The sequence below is a fragment of the Ylistrum balloti genome, unplaced genomic scaffold, assembly GCF_031769215.1.
Source record: "Ylistrum balloti isolate Yb309-2 unplaced genomic scaffold, AGI_CSIRO_Ybal_v1 Utg370834, whole genome shotgun sequence".
NCBI lineage: Eukaryota > Metazoa > Mollusca > Bivalvia > Pectinida > Pectinidae > Ylistrum > Ylistrum balloti.
Window position 1 is genome coordinate 315,941 of NW_026782481.1, and position 16,627 is coordinate 332,567.

Here is a 16,627-nt window from a genome sequence, read left to right on the forward strand (position 1 = left end):
AAGAATCAAAATAAGTCATTACAGTGAAGAACGCACAAATCACTTTATGGTGTATAGACATATTGGAGCGGTCATTACTGAAAATCTTGTTTTTGTCAATATCACAATAATTAAACGTGGTAACAAAATAATTTTTGTGTTCATACCTATGTTCTAAGGGGTAAAGCATCGGATTAGGCCATTCCAGTATTAACCACAACTGTATTTTCTGCAAAGATTGGACAATCAACTTTAGCATGTATGTGAATCGTCAAAGAACATACCAATTACTTGTGTTGATGCATGTTGTCAGTCACCAAACAAGTCAGAAACATTGTCGCTGTCATCAACACGTCCGGTGTGCTCATTCTGGCAGTGTACTTCCCCGTGGCATGAACAAAACATTGTGCACGGCAGATGAGCTTTGTAGCATCCACACATTGTTGTCGAACTTTCCGTAGCACAACCACACTTTATCATTTCCAGCACCTCCAGTGGAGCAACACTGACGTCTTGTTGCACTGTAACTTGGGTCAAGCATCGGGTACGGTCGTCACGTTCCCATCTGAACTGGACAGGATACAATGCTGGAAGTTCTGAATCAAGAGCAGGCTTCCAGATGGCAGTTTGGCTGTGCACCCGCTTTACATTCTCTTTGAATGCCTCTTGGTAAGATGGGAGTGACTTGAGGTCTGGAGCCTTTGTTATGTTTTTTCTGCCCATCCTTCTTGACCAGAACTCTCTCTCCGGGCCTCAGACATGTTCGAGGTGACCGAGACTTTGACTCCGCAGCATGCAGTCATGAATGCTGTTGCTTTTTGAACGTCATCCATGTCCTCAGATAATATACTCACTTTCTGCAGTGTTATACCACTCTTGAGAACTTTGATGGCTGTGCTTTTTCCTATTCCGAAGCACTGAGCAACAGTATCACAGCCTAAAAGGGCATGAGCGGCTGGCAGTTGTGAAAGCAATTGTCCATGTTCATTTGCAGTGGCCCCAATGTCTATAGTAGTTCGTTCAGCGCTTGGTCCTTCCATTGTAAGACAACAGGTCAAGCTCAATCTGGAGGGTTGTGAATCTACCGCTTATGGCATTTGTAACTATGTTTCTGATGAGAGAGGCTGGTAAAGTGTGGTCCAACTTTGTGGAAAGTTGGACAGCAATGATAACAAAGTGACACAATCAAGGGCAATGTCCATGTTGACTCTGGCATGATACTTTTTTTATCAACTAATGATTCCTTTACATCATGGGCAGTCTGGTTGGCATTTTTCCCCAGTCCTATCTCAACATCATCTTCACTGCTCGGCACTAACCTGAACAAACTTGATGCTTTACTTCGAAATACAAGAAGAATAGCAACACCTGTGCCATTCAGTACGAGATGATCCCTACCAAAGTATTCTAATAACCTGCTAATGCCTTCTCCACCATTTGACTCATATAGGTCGTATAATTCGATGGAACTCCTCAATCGCGATGATTTTGCTCTCAGTGCATTGACTCTCATTTCAAAAGCCACATCCACCTCCTCTTGACTACAACTAGATGCTGCTGAAGCTGACTTCACTGACCGAGATGAACAGAACTTCTTGTAGCAGTCTGTGTGGTATCTACCATCGGCTACATGCAGATCACTCACTGCCCCAGTCAAACATGTCTCTACTTCCTGTGAGTTTTGGATGTATATGTAGATACACAGTCTCTATGACAAAGGACCTCTAAGTTTGTCTGCGGAAAGTCTAGTTTCGAAATCATCATGGAGAAAATCACATCTCCGTTTAATTGATTCAATGATAGTATCCTATCAGTGCTTGCTACGCTTATTTCTTTCTTGCTTCCATCTTCATTACAGAAAAAGCAACACTCTTCCATCTCTAAACCTCTACCTTGAAGATTTTTTTTTCTGGTCAATATTTGCTGATCAATTACCGAAGGTGAAACAAAGAAGAAGTCTGAACTCAAGTTCTCTAACTAATCTCTTTATACGATGTCCGAGTTCCCCATACCATCTGAACGACCACTTTCTCCACCTTCAGTTTAGGTAGCTGGGATGACCATGTCAGCTTGGATGACTCTGTACACATTGTCGCGGTTCAACATCTCATCCAAGCAACGGTGCTGCACACGTGGACATGGTTTAACATATTATCCGAACAAAGGTGCTGCAGTTCGTCTGCTCCTTCACCTTCATATCAGTTTTTCAGCTTCGTAGACTCTGTCAGCTTAGGTAAATCTGTGCACGTGGACACGGCTTAATGTCTCATCCGGACGACGGTGCTGCGGTTCGTCTGTTCCTTCCCTTTCATAACAGTTTAGGCACTTAACTATTAGAACAGTTTCTGCTTTACATGGCCGTTACAGCTGAGATTATCGATGACGGTTGTCCTCATTTGCACATTTCACGGAAAACGGTTGTGTGGTTTTTGATGGAATAGCCTAATCTGATTGTAGGCCCCTCAAAACATGGGGTTGAATGTCTATATTTTTTTGTTCTTGATACCATGTGATCCTTACTGAAATGACTTTGCCCCTCATAACATGGGGGTAGACACCAAAATCGTTTTGACATCATTTATAATTACTAAGATATTGACGAAAACAAGATTTTCAGTAATGGCGGACTTCATTGCATATTGTACGGATTGCCCAAGGATGACAGAGTGGCATCATACAGATTCTTGAAGAGCACACTTCAGAAGAATAGAAAAGGCAAAAATACTTTGTACGGATCGCATTGCAAGGTTCTCCAAAAATCTTTGGTCTGGCAACCGGACTATTGCGACTATGCTTTAGGAAAATAACCTACATGTACTATCGTATTAGACAACTTTAATAGAATTGGTGCAAAAGCACTCGCCCATTAAGCATCCCGTCAAGCCCTGGTGACTTACCTCTTGATAATTCCTTAATTGAAATTTCAGCTCATCAAGACTAAAGTCATTGTCTAACTCGGTGTAAACACATTCATTATCTGTCACCTGTTGGTCAGTATTTCCAGAGCATTCAACATCCATATCAGAGAGTGCTCTAAAGTAATTGTAAAACTGTTCTAAAGATAAATTCCCCATGTCCGGAGTCTTACGCCTCGAAAAATGCTTATAAAATGATTTTGGGTCATTCCTCTTTAAAATGCTTAACATGTCACCTTCCATCTTTAGATAATGACGTTTCACCATTGCCTCACACATCGTGTATTTTTTTTTCTTTTGGCGAACTAAAATTTCCCTATTGCCCGGAGTTCTACATCTATTTAAAGAAAACAAAGCATTCCTATACAATTTATAAATACGCTTACATTCATGGTCGACCCATGGCTTATCGAGATCTTTGTCTTTACGTGTAGATCATTTATGACATGAACAACAACATGTACTTACAACATTATCTTTGGAACAAAAACATAATGAATATTATTTATAAACACTTCAAGACAAGAATCAGTACTAACTTTGGTATTTTCTAACTCATCTAATGATCTAGCAATTAATTCTGTGCATTGTATTTTCATTCAAACATTCAGCAGAATTCATTCTAGCATCGTCTGTCCAATTGACAGATTTTATTGTACAACAGTTATCTGGTTTATCACAACATTTACAACGACCAGCAGCTGCATACAAGCTAAAATACAATGGTGCATGGCCAGAAAATTCATTGCAATTACCAACTCTGCAATGTTCAACAAAGCCCGTATGATCTGAATGGACGAGAACATAGTCTATAGTACATATACTTGTATACACATATGACTCGAGAACTACCCACACTGCCAACATCAATTATCTTGTATGTTATTTTAAGGGATTAAAGTCAGTTTCTAAATTACGGGTTACCAATAGAATGTCTGTTTACCTGTGGGATATACTTTGTGGGCAAACATTTTGACTATATACTTATACAGTGGTTATTGTAGGCTAATATAGTTGGTTAATTTTAGAAATTGTACATTTACATTAATTCTATTTTGTATTTAATAAAAATGATATATTTATTTATTGTATTTACTATAATCTTGTTTATTTACAATAATTGTATTTAGTATTTTATATCATAGATATAGATAGGGTATTGTATTAAACAAATGTGTTATTATATCATTAAAAATAATAATGAAATATTTCAACCCTATGGCGTTATAGTAATTGATTTGCCCAAGCCACTCCAGAGGATTATAGTAAATGGGTACTTTATTAAATTGACGAAGCTGTTTCAGAAAATTATCATCACTGATGACATGAAACACTTGTCACTATGAATATTCCCTTAGGTTTAAATACATGCATATTTTTGGAAATCATCATTCGATTCATCAACAACTATGGCAAATGCACAGATATAGATCAAATTTGTTCGTAACAAATTTGGACGACAGAATCTGACCCACAACAATTACATCTACAGCGTCAAGACCAGACGTGCAGAGAGAACATACTGGAGATGTTTCGTTGCAACCTGCCCAGCCACCGTTAACACCATGAACGATCTCCCCACTGGATTTGGACAACATGACCACACTCAACCCACTGATCACGCAAATGTTATGTGTTAATTTAAAATGTAAGTATATATTATGAATGTAGAAGATTTTGATAAAATTAAAAATATTTTTTTTCCTGTATTAATTTCTTTTATTTTTATTTTAAGAAACTAAAGTGTTATATACATATGTATTTCATCATTTTACTACATAGTAATTTGAAAATATAGATATGTTATATACTGGTAAATTTATCTTAACTTATAACTATACATATTTACCTTGGAAATAGAGAGACGAAGGCACGTGTGTTTTCATAAACGTCCCGAGTTCATCTCTAGCCCCTTTTGCTTTAATCCTAAAGTCAAAACATATTCACAGAGATCGAAATACCGCATTATTATGTCGCCGTATTCATTCGATTTTATTGACTTATCAAGATACATTTAGTCAAATTGATATTAAAAAACTCGATTTATGAAAATAGATTCGTCATCTCGACTGTATATTATCGGGAAAGATAATAAATCGACTTACTTATGTTTAACTCGATTTCATTATGTCGATATATCGAGGCATATGATAAACAGTTGAGTCAGTAAACCGAAGAGACGGGGTATGAAAGGTACATATCAGGTGAAAACGAAATAAGAGCATTTAATCAGAAGTTAGTATGTAAGTTAATTAGATATTCAAAATTGTGCTACTCCTGTCGTTTATATCCGTCATCACGTATATGCATGACTTCCCTAACCTACCCCGCCCCCTCCCTCCTCGACCACTTTTCTCTCCTTTGTTCCTTTCGATTTTTTCCTAATTCTGCTCTCAATCCCCTAGGTTTTCTACTCGAGCTCATTACTATACCATATTGACAGAAACAAAGGGCAGCAAACCATACTAACAACGTAAAACGAAACAAGACCGTTTAATTAAAAGTTGATATGCAAGTTAACTAGAATATTCAGGATTGTGCTAGACATAAGCAGATGTTTCATCATAATGTATCTGCCTTTGTTAATATACCATCAAACTTCGGTATTTCGAACTTCAATATTTCGAATTTCTCGGTATTTCGAACTTTTAAAAAGTCCCGAAATTTTTTACTATATAACTATAGTAATTTTACCATACTTATTTCGAACTTTTACATATCGAATTTCTCGCTATTTCGAACTTTTTTCTAGTCCGATTGTATTACTGACATTTATTGTGAACAATTATGTATTGAGCAGTGGCCAGAGTCATTCTGTCTTTGCTGATCTACTACACATGTGTTTTTCGTTCCCTGGTTCTAAGCAGTCTGTATGAAGGTCAGTGTAACATTATCTTGTTGTGATTATTGTCACTTATGTGTGCAACACCATTTAAATAACTCTTGTGTTATTCAATCCTTCTTTACCTGTTAGCTGATGTGTAATAGCACTGTCTCAGACCACATTTCTAGCCAGTATGTTTCCACAGCACAATCATGAGGTATTTGAAAACAATATATTACGACCACAAAATATAACACGAGTTAACAACACTGTAACGTGTGAATGCGAGGTTGGTCTCGATTAAGGGAAAAGAAAACACAAGAGCAACAAGTTACAAGATTGAGGAGTTTGTATACAACCAAATCACTACAAAACAACATCTATACAACATAAAATTCTACACCCTCGGGTAGAATATCCCTATTACACATACCTACATATGGTAGACTCTATTAATCCCCAACACTCACTCAACACACGCTTTCTTTCACCATAAGGCAATAGTCATGCCTCCAACGAATCTCACAACTTATGAAAGTATTTAATGTTCGATGCAAAAGCATTTAAACTAGTAAATGATATTGTTGTCATATATAAAGGTTTAGGGCTACTTTTTTTGTATTTGGTAACACTGCTCTAGATCCCAACATTAAACTGGTTTTTAAAACAATAACAATTTGAAATGCTGGTTGCAACGTGTTTTACATGTAAACGTGAAATGCCGCTGTATAGATATATTTCCCTCTATTTAGTAATGTGTTATGGAAACAGATTGTTTTCTCGAAATCAGTGTCGAATATGAAGTAATAAGTTGCGAGACTCATATCTGCATGTTTGACTTTTGACTGATATATTGCATTATTTTTCGACATAATCACCATCAGAATCTAGACATTTTGGTCAGCGATGTTTGAGTGGACTCAATGCCATTTTTCTTGACCGTTCAGAGAGTCTTCAACTGCATGAATGACGTCATCATCTGACCGAAAGTGGCCTTTTTCAGTTTTGGATACAGATGGAAGTCTGATGGAGCGGGTTCACGAGAATGGGCCGGTTGTTCAACCACTTCAAAACTGCAATCGTTAATGTCAGCCATGACAATGACAGACTTGTGGACAAGGGCATAAGCATCCCAGATAACCGAGATCATAACATTTCCATGCAATGGAAGCCTTTGCCTTCTTTGACGGGGGTGAACCAGGGTGCTTCCATTGTTTTGGCTATTGCTTGGCATCTGGGGTGAAATGTTCGACCCACGTTTCATCCACATTCACAAACCCTCTGCAGACAATTAATAGGATCTGCCTGTCCTATAATGTTCAGATTAGCACGCGACAAAGTCCGCCTGGTGTACTTCTGATCAACTGCCCGAAGTCCTGGTACCCAATTGACTGATAGTTTTTTCATTTCAAGATCTTCTGTAAGAATGGCATGTACTCTTTCTCTTGAAATCTTTAACTATACTGGCTATAGATCTCTTTGTAAATCGCTTGTCAGTCATAACATTACCATGGACTTTATTGACCATTTCTGGGATTGCAAGTGACAGGCCTTCCTGAAAGGGCGTCATTCTCAAGACTGCCTGCCACGCTTAAATTCCGCCACCCAAATTTCCACTGTAGCATATGAAGGGGCATCATTCACTAGTGTTGGTACCATATCAGTATTGATATCCTTAGATGCTAGATCTTTCATATGCAAATATTGAATCACTCATCTTTCAGCGATTTTGTCCATTTTATCAGTCTCTTGCCATGTTTACTTTAGAGTGCTACCTCTTCGACATAAACTGACCAAATGACACACCAGTCGTCGGTACACAGCATTAAATAGGCAGGGAATAGTAGAGCTGAAAAAAAGGACATTCCTGCTTAACTTCTTCAAACCAAGGCTCACAACTCATCAATCAGCCCTCGTACATGCCTACTTTGTTGTTTTTAATAGGTGAGAAAAGGATGAACAACGCCATCATTAGTAAAATTTGCTTCAATGTTTTATTTCAGAATCCTGAATGTATCATCACACTCAACACCACATGTGACATAATTTACATTACTGAGCTAAAGTGCTTATGTTCACGCTCGACAGCCCAAGTGACAATTTAAATCACGGAGTTCATGTGCACATAATTGCATACACACCACAAATACTCAGCAGATGTACATATCACACATTACAGCACATGTGACTTAAATTTACACAAACTCTTGTACACATACATACACACTCACGCACCGTATGTACAAGTCTACAGTTTAGATATACAAATACTTTGCTACTCCTGTCGTTTATATCAGTCTTCACGTATATGCATGACTTCCCTAACCTACCCCGCCCCCTCCCTCCTCGACCACTTTTCTCTCCCTTGTTCCTTTCAATTTTCCTAATTCTGCTCGAGCTCATCACTATACCATATTGACAGAAACAAAGGGCAGCAAACCATACTGACAACGTAAAACAAAGGGCAGTAAATCTGGAGTTTAGAATGCTCATACTGGTACACAAATAACTTTATTTTGTTCCAATCGATTGTTCCATCCTGGAATTCTTCAATATTAATATTATATTAAGTTGTCTATCGTGTCATGGCTATTTTCCCCTTTTATTGGCATGTGTATCATTATTTCTATCACTTTTGAGGGGAGGGGCATAGTTAAATATCTTTAACTACTTTACACACAATAATGATTAGTGATGAGACCCAAAATTCTTCATGATAGCAACTATCTTGTTCTTTCACATAAACAATTCTCACACCTACAGATTTTCTCAAACCACTTCTATAAGAATACTTCCTTTTCACTATAACAACTTAAAATTATGCTCACATAAAAATCGCAATCTTAAATTTGCAAAAACTTTAGAAACAAGATGGATAATATTTAAGAAAACATATTAACCATTCTCTTTCCAACGACAGAAGTAATCAACCAAAGAAAGATTAATTACTATAAATTAGCATTGCTGTTATAACTCATGTCAGGTCTGGAAGATAGACAACAGCATTTAAATTCACTCTTCCAATCTTTGCTGTAGCAAATTAAGTTTGGGAAGTTACAGATATGCCTATATCTTTGTCCTTTTTATAATGACAAACATTCTTAATTATGGTTACCTTTCTGGACAAAATATAATCATATACTTCAACAAAATATCCATAAACATTCAAAATCTGAAAAGAAGATATAAAATTTATTAAAAAATCAGATCCAAAGCATTTGTTTTAACATTAATGATAATCATGATCTGAAACTAACCTAATTGATATCAATGATTAAAAGTTGTATTTTACATTTCCACTCATTCAAACAAGAATACTAACCACATGCATTTTTTTCTTATTAATCATTGTCTATTTACAGAACAGAGCAAGTGAAATTAATCTTGTAAAAAAATTGTAGCAAAGTTCACATAACACAGGTCAAATACTCATCCTACAGGTCACTATTTTCACTTTTCGTCTTTAACATCAATACTGATGTTAAAGTAATATCTTAAGCATATACTTGATTGTAACAAGAAATAGGAAATTTTTTTCGAAGAAATGAAATTATTTTTTCAAGCATAATAGCGTGCCATGATCACACCTTGTCACATTGATAAAGTATATTTACAGCAACTTACATCGAAACTGTTTGATAAATTCATTTTCTGTAGTAAATACAATGCAAAGTATTTTGTATTCACACTGCAAATAAAGTTCAAATCTAACAAATCAGTAATGAATTGATGAAAAATCTGATAAAATATGCAATGTGGATTAATAAAGGCTTCACAATATAAAAATAAAGCATGGAAACAAAGTTTTCGTAAATCTTAAATACTCAAGTTATTAAAACAACAACAGCGTATACAACAGATAAATTACAGCTTTAACATTAAAGCTAAAAACATTTGGTCAGTAACACACAATATTCGCAACTCACAACATCTGCCTTCGAACCCTACTGCAGATGAAAGTCCTTAAGGTAAATATATTTTACAGGGAAGTTCTGTGAATATTTAGTCGTTTGTTTATACCCAAACGAAAATGATACTAAGGTTATAAAATATTCACAAATATGGAAAGTTGAATTTCTAAATGAAACAATACAAATGCAATTAAGAATCTTTCGAGGACTGACACAGACTTGAAAAAAAGAGTGTCGACCTATATAGGTTAATAAACTTTAAGAAAAAAACAAGCACTGTTTTGTTCAATACATTGAGAGCAAATCGTTTTTTTGGGTTTTTTTTACAGTTGTAATGATAAAATATTTCAAAGCACAATAGCACTATAAAATTTGATAATTACACTTGTATACACAAAGTGAAACGATAATCCGTCCATGATTGAAATAGAACTGGAATGCTTTACGTGACCATAAATATGTTACTGATGCGAAAGAAATTATTATTTCTGAACATGGGGGGCTAGATGCATTGAAAGCGAAGGTTTTTAATGCACCTTATATATGTTTTCATTGGTAAATATATCAACTACTACCAGACTTTCATGTAGACCACTGAAAATATTCCAGAATCCGTTAAGTCTTAAAGGGCAGATTAGCACTTTTTTAAGCAAAATTGCTCCAATAAATCAGCTGTCTCAAAATGCCAGCACTGAACATCTCATCGAGGTCTTTTTATATTTGTCAGAGAGTATCTTTGGATATGATTGGTCAAGATCCATCATTGAACCAAATATTCATCCCAACAAGTTACAGATTTCAACATATTTCAGGATATGACATAATGAATCCGTACATAGCAGTCATTTAAAACCATTCCATATGGGTCAAGGTAACATCTTAAAGCGACTATAATGTTAAAAATCACTACCAGAAAACTATATAAAATGTTCTATTTTCTGAAAGAATGTTACAAAACTTGGCATAGATAATTCTCACACGACAAAGCCAAAACAAAATTAATTACATGACAAGCCATGTGACCAACTCGGCTTTCTCTGTAACCAACCAAGCGTGAACATGTTTATAAACAATGATCAAGGTAAACAATGTTCCAACGCCGAAAATATGTACAAAAACAACAAATTTGATGATATAGGGGCGTGTATCGCTTTATGATGGATATATTTTATTATTCATAACCGAATTCTCCATTTCCAGATGTTGAAATCTAAGGTAATAGTCGCTTTAAATATAATTTCTTAAACGATGAATGTTTTAAGCTTTCTCTGCCATAAAGTTATACAAAGAAATTGTTTAAACATTTCAATCCATATGACTCCTATAACCTTGATGTTAGGCCAAGGCAGTTGAATAAGCAATACAGGAACACACAGGTCAGACACTGTAACATGACTTCATATGCTATAGTTACACTGAAATTATTAAATGTGAAGCTGGCAAAAAAAAAAAAAAAAAAAAGAAAAATATATGAAATATCTTTCCACAATTTGTGGCAGCAAACCTAAAGTTATCAATATCGCCTCATGAAGGTTACAGATAACTAATTCTGTAGTGTCTCATTAGTTAAATTTCATTTCAAAGGTGAAACCTGTAAATAATTATTCTCCTAAGTTTGGTATTCATTCAGAGCTGTCTTAAGGACAAGATGAAGGATGTTCAGTCACAGTTCTATGTGATGATTTTAATTAGGCAGTAGTACTGACTGTCTAAAGATGTCCTTATTCCTCAAAATGTTTACCATATTGAAATTTTAATTGTTCTAAACAACAAAAAATCAAATGCAACAAATATAACACCAGATTTAAACATTTTGTATTATGTAGAGCCTACTTCAGTTTATAACCCTACATAGAAATTATCTCCTAACAATTCACGTTACACAGCAGTACAGAAAGGATAGCAAGCCTGTAAATTATAATCATATCCAATTGAATTACACAGTTTCAAGTGAAAGTTTAACAATATTAAGTTTGAAGAAAATAACATTGCGCCGGCAAGAATATTTAATTCTTCCTAGGCAATTTCATTTAGTTTCAATTGATTGGATCAAGGATTAGGGCTGACACATACTCAAATTATAACTGATTATAGGAATCTTACCATGTTTCAAAATTTAGGAATTAAAATTGATTAAAGAATTGATACTGCATTAACAGCATTATTATACATATATTTCATATAGAATGGTATATGGAAAAGTTCCACGTAAACATATATCAACTCCCTGTTAATGTTGAACATTGTTACTGTTGAATTAGTTTTAAATAATGCTGTATAAATTATTGTGACGATACAGGTTCACCCATTAAACAGTACAGTATCTAGTATAATGATTAACAATATATAGAAGTTTTCAATGTTAATTTTGTTGCAGAAACAAAAGTTAGTGGACAAAGATAAGACTGCACGACAGATTCATCTTTTGATAAGTCTACATGTCAGATTCACCTATTTGTAAGCCTGCATGACAGATTCATCTATTGGTCAGCTTGCACGACAGATTCATCTATTGGTAAGTCTGCATGTCAGATTCATCTATTGGTAAGTCTGCATGTCAGATTCATCTATTGGTACGCTTGCATGTCAGATTCATCTATTGGTAAGTCTGCATGTCAGATTCATCTATTGGTAAGCTTGCACGACAGATTCATCTATTGGTAAGTCTGCATGTCAGATTCATCTATTGGTAAGTCTGCATGTCAGATTCATCTATTGGTAAGCTTGCACGACAGATTCATCTATTGGTAAGTCTGCATGTCAGATTCATCTATTGGTAAGTCTGCATGTCAGATTCATCTATTGGTAAGCTTGCACGACAGATTCATCTATTGGTAAGCTTGCACGACAGATTCATCTATTGGTAAGTCTGCATGTCAGATTCATCTATTGGTAAGTCTGCATGTCAGATTCATCTATTGGTAAGTCTGTCAGATTCATCTATTGGTAAGTCTGCATGTCAGATTCATCTATTGGTAAGTCTGCATGTCAGATTCATCTATTGGTAAGCTTGCATGACAGATTCATCTATTGGTGCATGTCAGATTCATCTATTGGTAAGCCTGCATGTCAGATTCATCTATTGGTAAGTCTGCATGACAGATTCATCTATTGGTAAGCTTGCATGACAGATCCATCTATTGGTAAGCTTGCACGACAGATCCATCTATTGGTAAGCTTGCACAACAGATCCATCTATTGGTAAGCTTGCACAACAGATTCATCTATTGGTAAGTCTGCATGTCAGATTCATCTATTGGTAAGTCTGCATGTCAGATTCATCTATTGGTAAGTCTGCATGTCAGATTCATCTATTGGCAAGTCTGCATGACAGATTCATTTATTGGTAAGCTTGCATGACAGATCCATCTATTGGTAAGCTTGCATGTCAGACAGATGTCATCTATTGGTAAGTCTGCATGTCAGATTCAGATTGGTAAGTCTGCATGTCAGATTCATCTATTGGTAAGTCTGCATGTCAGATTCAGATCTGCATGTCAGATTCATCTATTGGTAAGTCTGCATGTCAGATTCATCTATTGGTAAGCTTGCACGTCAGATTCATCTATTGGTAAGTCTGCATGTCAGATTCATCTATTGGTAAGTCTGCATGTCAGATTCATCTATTGGTAAGCTTGCATGTCAGATTCATCTATTGGTAAGTCTGCATGTCAGATTCATCTATTGGTAATGACAGATCTATTGGTAAGTCTGCATGTCAGATTCATCTATTGGTAAGCTTGCACGACAGATTCATCTATTGGTAAGTCTGCATGTCAGATTCATCTATTGGTAAGTCTGCATGTCAGATTCATCTATTGGTCAGCTTGCACGACAGATTCATCTATTGGTAAGTCTGCATGTCAGATTCATCTATTGGAGCTTGCACGACATCTATTGGTAAGCATGTGCATGTCAGATTCATCTATTGGTAAGTCTGCATGTCAGATTCATCTATTGGTAAGCTTGCATGACAGATTCATCTATTGGTAAGTCTGCATGTCAGATTCATCTATTGGTAAGTCTGCATGTCAGATTCATCTATTGGTAAGTCTGCATGTCAGATTCATCTATTGGTAAGTCTGCATGTCAGATTCATCAGATTCATTCATCTATTGGTAAGATTCATCTTGCATGACAGATTCATCTATTGGTAAGTCTGCATGTCAGATTCATCAGAACAGATTCATCTATTGGTAAGTCTGCATGTCAGATTCATCTATTGGTAAGCTTGCACGACAGATTCATCTATTGGTAAGTCTGCATGTCAGATTCATCTATTGGTAAGTCTGCATGTCAGATTCATCTATTGGTAAGTCTGCATGTCAGATTCATCTATTGGTAAGTCTGCATGTCAGATTCATCTATTGGTAAGCTTGCATGACAGATTCATCTATTGGTAAGTCTGCATGTCAGATTCATCTATTGGTGTCAGATTCATCTATTGGTAAGTCTGCATGTCAGATTCATCTATTGGTCAGCTTGCAAGACAGATTCATCTATTGGTAAGTCTGCATGTCAGATTCATCTATTGGTAAGCTTGCACGACAGATTCATCTATTGGTAAGTCTGCATGTCAGATTCATCATCTATTGGTAAGTCTGCATGTCAGATTCATCTATTGGTAAGTCTGCATGTCAGATTCATCATCTATTGGTAAGCTTGCACAACAGATTCATCTATTGGTAAGTCTGCATGTCAGATTCATCTATTGGTAAGCTTGCACGACAGATTCATCTATTGGTAAGTCTGCATGTCAGATTCATCTATTGGTAAGTCTGCATGTCAGATTCATCTATTGGTAAAGCTTGCACGACAGATTCATCTATTGGTAAGCTTGCACATGTCAGATTCATCTATTGGTAAGTCTGCATGTCAGATTCATCTATTGGTACAGTCTGGCATGTCAGATTCATCTATTGGTCAGCTTGCACGACAGATTCATCTATTGGTAAGTCTGCATGTCAGATTCATCTATTGGTAAGTCTGCATGTCAGATTCATCTATTGGTAAGCTTGCATGTCAGATTCATCTATTGGTAAGTCTGCATGTCAGATTCATCTATTGGTAAGTCTGCATGTCAGATTCATCTATTGGTAAGCTTGCACGACAGATTCATCTATTGGTAAGCTTGCATGACATTCATCTATTGGTAAGCTTGCAAGACAGATTCATCTATTGGTAAGTCTGCATGTCAGATTCATCTATTGGTAAGTCTGCATGTCAGATTCATCTATTGGTAAGTCTGCATGTCAGATTCATCTATTGGTAAGCTTGCACGACAGATTCATCTATTGGTAAGTCTGCATGACATTCATCTATTGGTAAGCTTGCAAGACAGATTCATCTATTCCTAGTTGTTCCCATAACAGGAAGTATAACCACAACAGACTGAAATTCCTGCAATTTTGTACTGACTAGACAACATATGAAATACTAAAGGTGATAAACACATACTGTTAATTCACATTGCCAGTAATATGATCTTAACTCCTTAAAAATATTCTGTGTGCATTCATCCAAAACCAAACCTCACATTTCTTAAAATGACACAACCAAAGTTAGCTTTACTGGTAGTACAAACTCTTCTTCAAAGATCCATTGTTGACTTACACATTATCTATTGCTAATATGTTTGCTTAAGGATGACTTATTGCTCAAACTGGTTATTTGTTTGGTGATAACATTGTCATGTAGCTGAAGTCTAATGTTTTGTTTAGAGATAAGTTGCTGTATTCATTGTTTAAAGAGGATTTCAGCAACAATATCAATAGTAAAATCCACTGTTGGTTTGGAGAGGACTTCAACAGCCCAATCCACTGTTAGTTTGGGGTGAACTTCAACAGCCCAAATCCACTGTTGGTTTGGGGAGGACTTCAACAGCCAAAATCCACTGTTTGTGTGGGGAGGACTTCAACAGCCAAGATCCACTATTTGGAATAGACTTAAACAGTTAAGATTAAAGGTTGGGGAGGACTTGAACAGTTGAGATTCACTGTTTGTTTGGGGAGGACTTGAACAGTCAAGATCCACTGTTTGTTGGGGGAGGCCTTGAACAGTTACGATTCACTGTTTGTTTGGGGAGGACTTGAACAGTCAAGATCCACTGTTTGTTGGGGGAGGCCTTGAACAGTTGAGATTCACTGTTTGTTGGGGAGGCCTTGAACAGTTAAGATTCACTGTTTGTTTGGCGAGGACTTAAACTGTTAAGATTCACTGTTTGTTGGTGGAAGACTTGAACCGATAAGATCCACTCTTTGTTTGGGAAAGTTGAACAGTTAAGATCCACTCTTTGTTAGGGGAGGACTTGAACAGTTAAGATTCACTGTTTTTTGTGGGGAAGACTTGAATAATCAAGATCCACTTTTTCTTAATGAGGACTTGAATTCTTAAGATCCATTGTTTGTAAGGGGAAAGTTGAACAGGTTAGATCCAAAGTCTGTTGGTGGAAGACTTGAACCATTACGATCCACTGTTTGTTGGGAAGGACTTGAACAGTCAAGATCCACTGTTTGTTTGGGGAGGACTTGAATAATCAAGATCCACTGTTTGTTTGGGGATGACTTGAACAGTTAAGATTCACTGTTTGTGTGGGGATGACTTGAACAGTTAAGATTCACTGTTTGTTGGTGGAGGACTTGAACAGTCAAGATCCACTGTTTCTTAAGCAGTACTTGAACACTTAAGATCCATTGTTTGTAGGGGGAAAGTTGAACAGGTTAGATCCAATGTCTGTTGTGGAAGGTCTTATGGAGCATGGAGGCAATAACTTGATATGCTCCATGTTTTGGGATAACCAATCGCCAATTACTAGCTTTTTGCTAGAGCTGATCTGAATAGCTAGAATACATTGCTTCGTGATGAGTTAAATTGCTGACCTTGGAAGGACGGCATCAGCTATGATAAACTATTTTCTGGGAATTACCTCAACTGCAAAGATGTATTATTTGTTGACACATCCAACTACAAAGATCCACTGTTCCAAAATATCTTCAAAA